The following is a 7225-nucleotide window of genomic DNA, read 5'->3' on the forward strand; positions in this document are numbered from 1 at the left end:
TGTACTGTGAACTTTCTAGAGGCAAAGAAAGGAGACTTTCAGGCAGGCCACTAAAGATGACCGTAGAGCTGCAGTTCCATCCAGGTTACCCAGGAGACAGTAATTTGCAAGGCCAGATCTGAACTCTGTCAACAGCCTCTCCCTCCTTATCTGAAATAGGACAGAGTGAAGATTTGAGCTTAAATCCAGAGGATGAGAATGATATAGCAAAGTAACAAAGACAGTTACCACTGGAAATGTGCAGAAACAAAACGTTCTAAGTTGAGCAGTGAGAAGTTAATTAAGGCAAAAAGGTGCACACTCGGAGAAAGGGGAGTGTGGACAACCTCAGAGAAGAGATGTGCTGAAAGGTTTAAGTTTTATTTAGAGAGAAAGTGGGGGTGACCTCAGAGGAGGCACCATGGAAGGTTGAGAAAAACTGTTGGTGTCCTGAGAGAAGAGGTGCACTAAAAGACCAGGGGTTCCCCCTTTTAAGGGTTTTTCAAGAATGTGACAGAGGGCTAGGGGGTGTAGACTTGTTAAGTGGCCTCAAGATGTTCATCTTTGATGAGAGACATTATGCCTTTTCTCTTCTCAGTCCTTCAGGTAATTCTGCAAAATTAACACAAGAAATTGACTGATCCAGTTCCTCCCCAGGATAGCAGCTTCCCTCTGGGGACGTATCAATCAAGACCATCTGCCCTGCCTCCAAGGTGGGCTGAGTTATTGTCTGTTTGCTAAAGAATGTGTTAAGAATCTTACTACCTAAGTTGCTGGGTTTTAAAATGCAATCTTAGCTTTAAGATGGAATCTTTCCTGTTCTTACTATACTGTTTATAACTGGGCTTGTTTGCTAAATTAATCATGATGCTTGTCTCCTGCCCAGGTTGCAAATTACTTGATTAGGGGCTGGAGGAGGAAAAAAACAGCATATAGGTTAGGTTAAAGAATAAGTTGGCTCCTTGGGCAAGGGAAACAAAATAAAAAATGAACAAATGGGACTATATCATGTAAAAAAATTTCTCTACAGCAAAGGACACCATCAGCAGAACAAAAAGGCATCCTACTGTATGGGAGAATATATTTGCAAATGACATATCTGACAAGGGGTTAACATCCAAAATATATAAAGAACTCACATGCCTCAACACCCAAAAAGCAAATAACCCCATTAAAAAATGGGTGGAGGATATGAACAGACACTTCTCCAAAGAAGAAATTCAGATGGCCAACAGGCACATGAAAAGATGCTCCACATTGCTAATCATCAGAGAAATGCAAATTTAAACCACAATGAGCTAACACCTCACACCAGTTAGGATGGCCACCATCCAAAGACACACAACAACAAATGTTGGCAAGGAAGTGGAGAAAAGGGAACCCTCCTACACTGCTGGTGGGAATGTAAGTTAGTTCAACCATTGTGGAAAGCAGTATGGAGGTTCCTCAAAAAAACTCAAAATAGAAATACCATTTGACCCAGGAATTCCACTCCTAGGAATTTACCCTAAGAATGCAGGAACCCAGTTTGAAAAAGACATATGCAGCCCTATGTTTATTGCAGCACTATTTACAATAGCCAAGAAATGGAAGCAACCTAAGTGTCCATCACTAGATGAATGGATGAAGAAGATGTGATACATATACACAATGGACTATTATTCATCCATAAGAAGAAAACAAATCCTACCATTTGCAACGTGGCCTTTGCTACTCAGCATGTAGAACTAGAGGGTATTTTGCTCAGTGAAATAAGCAGGCAGAGAAAGACAAGTATCAAACAAATGATTTCACTCATCTGTGGAGGTATAAGAACAAAGAAAAAACTGAAGGAATAAAACAGCAGCAGACTCACAGAACGCAAGAATGGACTAACAGTTCCCAAAGGGAAGGGGACTGGGGAGGATGGGTGGGAAGGGAGGGATAAGGGGGAAAAAGGGGCATTACAATTAGCACACATAATGTAGGGAGGGCACGGGGAAGGCAGTATAGCACAGAGAAGACAAGTAGTGACTCTATAGCATCTTACAACGCTGATGGACAGTGACTGTAATGGGGTATGTGTTGGGGACTTGATAATAGGAGGAGTCTAGTAACCATACTGTTGCTCATGTAATTGTATATTAATGATACCAAAAAAAAAATAAGCTGGGCCTTTTAGCTGGCTAAAGTAAATCTTAAAATGGCATGATCTAATTGACACAATGAAGACATGGGCTGCTCTCACTTATCTGGGGAATATCTGGACATTCCAAGTTACTCCTGGCCTTTGGAGCTTCAACTCATTAACTCTGTGAGTCCTGTCTGGCTCTCTAGTTTTATCTGGTTAAGTCTTTGGGTCCGTTTTAGTGGGCTTTACTTGTCTCATTCTCTTTCCACCCACTCATATCTATTTTCCTGCCTTAAAGAAGGACTAGTGAACAGACAGGATAGTGAAACTCATTGAATTTGAGTGACAAGAAAAAGGAAAAGAGTGAAGATAGCTAAGGGATGTATGGGACAACATCAAGTGGACCAATATTTATGTTATAGGGATCCCAAAGGAGAAGAAAGAAAGGGGCAGAAAGCACATGAATAAATAATGGCTAAAAACTTCCCTAACCTGGGGAAACAGACATCCAGATCCAGGAAGCCAAAGAAGATGAACCTAAAGAGACCAACTACAAGACACAATATAACTAAACTGTCAAAACTTAAAGAAAATGGGAGAATTTTTAAATCCAGAGAAAAACAACTTGTTACATATAAGGGGAACCCCCCCTAGCTTCACAAGACTATTAGATTTTTCAGTAGACATTTTGCAGACCAGAAGAGAGTGGCATGATATATTCAAAGTGCTGAAAGAAAAAAACCCAACCAAGAATACCTGACAAGGTTATCATTCAGAAGTGAAGGAGAGAGAGAGTTTTCCAGATGAGCAAAAGTTAAAGTTGTTCATCACCACTAGACCAAGCTTACAAGAAATGCTAAAGGAACCTATTTACTTGGGGTGAGGAGCAGGAGGGGAGGTGTCATATGTGTGTGGGGGTCTAATTAGTAATAGTAAACATGAAAGTGTAGATCTCATAGTAAAGGTAAGTATATAATAAAGGTGGTAGATTATAAAGCTAGTATTGAGGCCAAAAAAAATACAAAAGTAAAATATGATTATAGCTATAGTAATTTCATAATGGATATACATGATAAAAAGATGTAAATTGTGCCATCAAAATCATAAAAAGGGGCAGGAGAGTAAAAATGTAGAGCTTTAAAATGTGTCCCAATTTAAGTTGTTATCAATTTAAAATTGACTGTTACAAGTTGCTTTACGTAAGCCTTATAGTAACTACAAAGCAAAAGCCTACAGTAGATAGACAAAAGATAAAGGAGTCTAAGCATACTACTACAGAAAATCATCAAAAAGAGCAAGAAGCAAAGGGACTACAAAAAAGGTAGAAAACAACAAAATGGCAGTACATACCTATCAATAATTACTTATATTGTAAGTGGACTAAATTCTCCAATCAAAAGGTATAGAATGGCTGAATGGGTAAAAAAATTAAAATCAGGCCCATCTATATGCTACCTACAAGAGCCTGACTTCAGATGTAAGGAAAGACTGAAAATAAAGGGATGGGAAAAGATATTCCATGCAAATATAATGAAAAGAAAGCTGGGGTAGCTATATTTATATCAGACAAAACAGACTTCAAGACAAAGGTATAGTAAGAGACAAAGAAGGTCACTATAGAATGATAAAATGTCAACCCAACCAGAGGCTATAACATTTATATTTATTCACCCAATAAAGAAGTACCTAAATATATAAAGCAAATATTAACACAGTTAAAGGGAGAAATAAACAACAATACAATAATAGTAGGGGACTTTAACACTTAACTTTAATCAGTGGATAGATCATCTAGACAGAAAATCAATAAGGAAACATTAGCCTTAACTGACACATTAGACCAGATGAACTTAACAGACTTACACAGAACAATAGAGCAAAAAACAACACAACACATTCTTAAGTGCACATGGAACATTCTCCAGGATACATCATATATTAGGCCACAAAACAAGTTTCAATAAATTTAACAAGATTGAAATCATATCAGACATCTTTTCTGACCACAATAGTATGAAACTAGAAATTAATTACAAGAAGAGAACTGGAAAATTCACAAATATGTGGAGAATATGCTACTGAGTCATAGACATCAACAGTGAAATAAAAAAATATTTTGAGAAAAATGAAAATACAACATAGCAACACCTATGTGATGCAGTAAAAGCAGTTCTAAGAGGTAAGTTCAGAATAATAAGTGCCTTAACAAGAAAGATCTCTACCTAACTTTGCACCTCAAGGAATTAGAAAAAGAAAGAAACTAAGATTAGAATCAGAAATAAAAGGAAAGATATTAAACTGATACCACAGAGATAAAAAGGATAAGAGACTACTATGAACAATTATATACCAACAAATTGGACAAAAGAAGACATACATAAATTCCTAGAAACATACAACATACTAAGACTGAATCATGAAGAAACAGAAAATCTTAATAGGCTCATTACTAGTAAGGAGATTGAATCAGTAATAAAAAACCTCCCAACCAAAAAAAGTCCAGGATCAGATGGCTTCACTGGTGAGTCCTAGCAAACAATTACAGAACAGTACCAATCCTTTTCAAACTCTTCCAAAAGATACAAGAAGAGGGAACACTCTCAAATTCAATTTAGAAACCTAGCATTACTCTTATACCAAAACCAGACAAGGATATTACAAGGAAAGAAAATTACAGGCCAATATCCCTGATGACACAGATACAAAAATCCTCAATAAAATATTAGCAAAGTGAAATAATACATTAAAAGGATCATACACCTTTGTCAAGTGGGATTTGTTACAGGATGCAAGGATGGTTCAACATAGGCACATCAGTCAATGTGATATAGTACATTAACAAAATGAAGTATAAAAATCACATGGTCATCTCACTAGATGCAAAAGCATTTGACAAAATTCAACATCCACTTATAATAAAAACTCTCAATAAAGTAGGTATACAGAGAATGTACATCAACATAATAAAGGCCATATAAGACAAGCCCATGGCTAACATTATACTCAATAGCGAAAAGCTAAAAACTTTCCCTTTAAAGATCAGGAACAAGACAAGGACACCTCTCTCACCACTTTTATTCCTAACCAGAGCAATAAATAAAAGTCCAAATTGGAAAGGATATCACTATTTGCAGTTGACATATGAATAAAGAACCCTAAAAACTCCACCAAAAAACTGTTAGAATAAGTGAATTTAGTAAAGTTGCAGGATACAAAATTAATATGCAAAAATCAGTTGTGTTTCTATACACTTCTAAACACTACTGTGTTTCCATACACTATTAGTGTGTTTCTATTCTCTACTAATTCTCTACTAATCAGAAAGAGAAATTAACAAAACAACCCCATATATCTGGATCAAAAAGAATAAAATACTAGGAATAAATTTAACCAAGGAGTGAAAGGCCTGTACTCGGAAAACTGTAACACACTGATTTAAAAAACAACTGAAGATGACACAAATAAATTGAAAGATATTCCATGTTCACAGATTGGAAGAGTTAACACTGTCAAAACATCCATATTACTCACAGCAATCAAAAGATTCAATGCAGTCCCTTATCGAAATGCCAGTGCTATTTTTCACAGAATTAGAACAAACAATATTAAAATTTGTATGGAACCACACAGACCCCAAATAGCCAAAGCAATCATGAGAAAGAAGAACAAAGCTGGAGGCATCATGCTACCTGATTTTAAACTATATTACAAAACTATAGTAATCAAATAGCATGGTATTGGCATAAAAACAGACACAGTGATCAATGGAACAGACTAGAAAGCCTAGAAATAAACCAAACATACAAATCAATTTGCTTATGACAAAGAAGCCAAGAATACCCAATGGGGAAAGGACAGTCTCTTCAAGAAATAGTGTTGGGAAAACTCAACAGCCATGTGCAAAAGAATGAAACTGGACCACTACCTTAATGGCATACACAAAAATGAACTCAAAATGAATTAAAGACTTGAACTTATGACCTAAAACCACAAAACTCCTAGAAGAAAACATATGCTGAGTTCCTTAACATCAGTCTTGGTGATGATTTTTTGGATCTGACACACCAAAAGCAAAAGCAACAAAAGCAAAGATAAACAAGTGGGACTTCATCAAACTAAAAAGGCTTCTGAAAAGTTTTCAGTAAAGAAAACCATCAACAAATGAAAAGGCAATGTACCAGTGGGAGAAAATATTTGCAATCATATATCTGATAAGGGGTTAATATCCAAAATGTATAAAGAACTCACATAATTGAATAACAACCCCCTCCCCCCAAACAATCGAATTAAAAAATAGGCAGAGGATCTGAATAGACATTTTTCCAAACCAGGCATACAGATGGTCAACAGGTACATGAAAGAAGTTCCACATCACTAGTCAATAGGGAAATGCAAGTCAAATCCACAAGGCATCACCTCCCGCCTGTTGGAATGGTTATTATCAAAAAGACAAGAAATAAGCAGTGTTAGTGAGCATGTGGAGAAAAGGGAACATTTGTGCTAGTTGGTGGAAATGTAGATTGGTGCAGCCATTAAGGAATATGGAATTTCCTCAAAAAAATTAAAAACAGAACCATCATGGTTTAGCAATTCCACTTCTGGCTATTTATCTCACAAAAATAAAAACAATAACTTGAGAAAATATATGCATCCCCATGTTCATCGCAGCATTATTTGTAACAGCTAAGACGTGGGAGCAACCTGAATGTTCATCAATGGATGAAAGAATAAAGAAACTGATACATACATACACACACACCATGTTTTTCAGCTGTGAAAAAGAAGCTATAAAAAATTTCAGCAGGAACTTTTGTAAAAACTGAAGAAAGCATCCATGCAACAATGTGGAAGGACCTTGAAGGCATTATGCTTAGTGAAATAAGTCAGAGAAAGTCAAATACCAGATGATCTCACTTATATGTGGAATCTAAAGAAACAAAACAAAAATTCATACAAAAAAAACAAGCCCAGATACAAAGAACAGATTGAAGATTCTCAAAGGTGGGAGGTGGGGGTGGGAGAATGTGTGAAGGGGGGTCAAAAGATAAAATCTTCCATTTATAAAATAAGTCCTGGTGATGTAATGCACAGTATGGTGACTATAGTTAATACTGTATTGAACATTTGAAAGTTGCT

The sequence above is a fragment of the Manis pentadactyla genome, chromosome 1, assembly GCF_030020395.1.
Source record: "Manis pentadactyla isolate mManPen7 chromosome 1, mManPen7.hap1, whole genome shotgun sequence".
Classification (NCBI taxonomy): Eukaryota; Metazoa; Chordata; class Mammalia; order Pholidota; family Manidae; genus Manis; species Manis pentadactyla.